Below are 3,550 nucleotides of genomic sequence, written 5' to 3'. Positions count from 1 at the left end.
GTTACAGTATTTCAGGTCATGACTACAGTCCTGTCCCCCCCCTTACAAATGCATATCAGCCGCTCACACTCAGGCATGAGTTTGTTCGGTGTAAGAGTCCTTACACACTGGCTCAGCATATTTCTTCATGACATTAGCTAAATCCCAGGTGTAGCACTTTTTTCTATAGAAATTGTTACTCCTCCCCACTTGCTACCTGACTATAGTGCAGGTGATTCTCTGCTGCACCATATGCTCCTACTGCCAGGCTGCGATGTCTGTACGTATCTAACTTGTAAGAAACAGTAACATTGCAGCCTTTTCTGCTGTAATGATTTTACTCTTTGATGCCACGTGAAGACGTAGAGTATTTGGTACATTTATTTTACATCAGAATTTGTAAGCCAAAACCAGAAGTGGTGACGTGTCTCTATTATACTTTTCCTCTGACTATTTCACTCCTGGTTTTTGCTTACAAATACTGAGGTAAAAAACTCACCAAACATGTGCAAGTGGACTTAGGGAGAGTAAATGCACTTATAGTGCTGATATCACACCGCCCTTGTATTCAATTATGCAATATTCGCAATAATGTTTAAAACAGGATTTACCTGCAGATTATCACTTTGAGTGCAAGTAAATACTGTTTTTATCTGTATTTGTTGACAGGTTCCTTTTAAAATCAGACAAATTTGCTAAAACTTGCTTTAATTAATTAATTAGGAAATGTATTATATTGCTTATTTAACCAGTTTTTGTCTAAGTTTGAATGTCATGACTACTATATGTGTTCATTCAGTTTTCTTGCATCATCATCTCCCCCAAAATATCAGGAAATATTTGGACTGAACTCAGATACATAATTTAATGTGATAAAAGTTTTTATTTATTGAAATATTCAAATGACAATGTCCAGCTCTTCTGTTCTCTTCCAGTGATGGTCCATTGCTCTCTTGTATCTGATGACTATAAAAAAGAAGGGAAAAAATAAGCATTGTTAGGTTCGCTTGCCTAGAAATGTCTATACTAATCTCAGTAACAATACATATGTCAGGCAGGGTGATTTTTCTCCATATCGTCAACTCAAGCTTTGTGAATACAGGAAGGAACCACAGAGTATATGACCGGTGGTTGGCCAAAACACAGATTATTGGACGCTGGGTATAACTCACATTCAAGGGTCCTAAAGTGAATTCTGCATGCCCAAAAGATGATACCACTGATGAGTGATGATCTGACAGTAAAGGGTCCCGCTCCCACAGCCCCCATAGCTGAGCTCCCAAGTGGTAGGTAGAAAGGCACATTAAATACAAAAAAAAAGTGAGGGAGCACAAGATCCAAATGTTGAGTAACCAGGTCTGCCTTATTTTGTTCAACATTGGCAATAGATAATAAATAAGAAGCAGAATACAAGCCATTAAAGTGCCGGATGCACCTCACAAGCATCATGGCATCATCGGTGTATAACACATTCATCTTCGGTAATAAGTCTGCTGTGCCATGTAGATAAGAGGGCGAACTTTCCATCACAAGTTTTAATCACTCGTTGATGTATTTAGAAATGTTCTCAGTAAAGAGAGATCCATATAAGATTATAAGCATCCCAAAGGAAAGCTAATGACAGATCATTTTTGGAAGACATCTTCTGCCCCAAATGATTGTTTTTTCCACCTAAATGTGGGCAGATTGGTTAATCGGTAACAGGCTTAGATTCCATCAAAGTTATGACCTGTGTCAAGTGTACTGCTGGGGGGAATATTAATCTGCTGCCAAGTGATAATGGGATCATTGGGCAGTAGGGTTTTCTTCTGACCATCTGTTAAGGGGATAAAAAGCTAGCAAGGACCGGAAGGAGTATCTGTACCTGGAGAACGTCTTCATTGGATGATCCCTGCTCCTGCTTGTCTGCCGTCCTTTCTTCCTTCAGAAGTGGTAGTCACACATGGGGTACCTGACGGCCAATCTTCGCAGAAGACCTACTGAAGAATCGTCATGGCTTTAAGTGTGCCTCAACAACCTGTCTGCCTCATCAGCAGAGCCTCCATGGGTTGTTGCAGTCAATGATTCTCTGGACTCCTGTGCAGGGACAAGCATCGTAATGGAGGAAGCAGCTGGCAGTCCCAGCCCCACTCCGACACATTCTTAATGTGGGTCAAAGAATTGCCGTGCCTGCGTCTCCCCTTCTCCTGAATGCAGGCGGCCATCTGGTGGTCGGGTTGTACAGAAGGGGATCACTTAAAGATCTTGAGTGGTGGCGCTTTGTGTAAAAAAAAAAAAATAATTTAGTAGATCATAAAGGTTACATGCATAACAAATTAAAAAGTGCATCATGCAGTGGATGACGACACACAGCAGGAGGCAACGCATTACATAAATGGTTGTGTAGTGGTCCAGGCTATAAAGGTAACTCAATATATGAACAGCTCAAAAGTGCATGTAAATATCACCTGAAACATGATATAAGTGCATATCAAGAGATCTGAGTCAGTATAGGCAGGAAAGTGGACATAGAGAATGATGGAAATATCATGGAGTAATAGGCAGTTGAATAGCTCTAACTATACAGTATATGTTGTATACTCATGGACTATCCTACGTCAGACATGACACCAACCCTGGTGCTTGTGCTTGTTTCGGCACAAACTGGCTAATAGAGCAGTAAAAAATATGTGCTTATATAAAGAGCCAGACTTTATTGATGTATGCTATGGTTAGAGTTTCGGATCAGTTCTCAACCCCCTGAACAAGGCATGCAGCGTGTGACGTCAGACAATGTGACCGGAGTCTTACATGGAAGGGAGTCTCATCACATGACCACAAGGGCCGCTGCTCTAGATACAGCTGGGGATGCAGCCTGTCCTTCTGTCCCGCACATGCGCACCACCGGTACTTTGGCACTTTATAAGCCAGAAGGGAAAACTCGGCTCAACGATAGGATGATGAAACAGGAAAAATATTATTAAAGCAGCTGGCAGGACTCCTAGATGTGGAGCTCAAGAAACGAAGTTAGATCATTCCTGATATTGAATATCGCAATGTGACTGTGACGTCATCCTCCTATACAGAGCTGCCACTAGGAATTTCAGGGCCCCATACTGGCAAAATTTTTGGGGACCCCTGTCTCACTATGACATTCTGCCCCCGTGTCTCACATTCTGCCCCTCCTGTGTCTCACATTCTGCCCTTGTGTCTCACTTTCTGCCCCCTCCTGTGTCTCACTGTCACATTCTGACCCCAAGTCTCCATTCTGCCCCTGTGTGTCTCCATAATTACCTTTTTTTTTTTTTTTTTTTTTAATCTGTTGTTGTGATCCCGAAGCAGCATAAAAATGGTCTGAGGACCCTAAGAGGAAGACAAAGAATTGGTAAATAGCGTGTAGAAGGGAGAAGAAAGGGTGAGAGGGTTAGTGAGTTTAGACGTCGGGAACTGAGAAGGGAAATGCTTTTCTCTCACTATGGGACGGATGGATAGACATTTATATATTGGCTTCTTCCATTAAAATATACAATATAGTATAAAGATATAAAGGGAAGACACAAAGTGTATCTACCCCTAATATCAGGAGCCTCAG

General features: G+C 41.7%; 1 long non-coding RNA gene across 1 annotated transcript; it reads right to left on the bottom strand.

The window, feature by feature from the left end:
* Window positions 1-842: 842 nt before the first annotated feature.
* LOC141095964 (uncharacterized) lies at window positions 843-2,003 on the bottom strand. The gene is made up of 2 exons (XR_012233526.1): window positions 1,844-2,003; window positions 843-945 (listed from the first exon to the last, which is right to left on the bottom strand). It is a non-coding gene; the product is annotated as an uncharacterized lncRNA (long non-coding RNA).
* Window positions 2,004-3,550: the final 1,547 nt, after the last annotated feature.

The sequence above is a fragment of the Dendrobates tinctorius genome, unplaced genomic scaffold, assembly GCF_039654945.1.
Source record: "Dendrobates tinctorius isolate UK_male_01 unplaced genomic scaffold, ASM3965494v1 ptg000070l, whole genome shotgun sequence".
Lineage (NCBI taxonomy): Eukaryota > Metazoa > Chordata > Amphibia > Anura > Dendrobatidae > Dendrobates > Dendrobates tinctorius.
The sequence above is the reverse complement of the archived record's forward strand: the minus strand, read 5'-3'. Positions and strand labels throughout refer to the sequence as shown.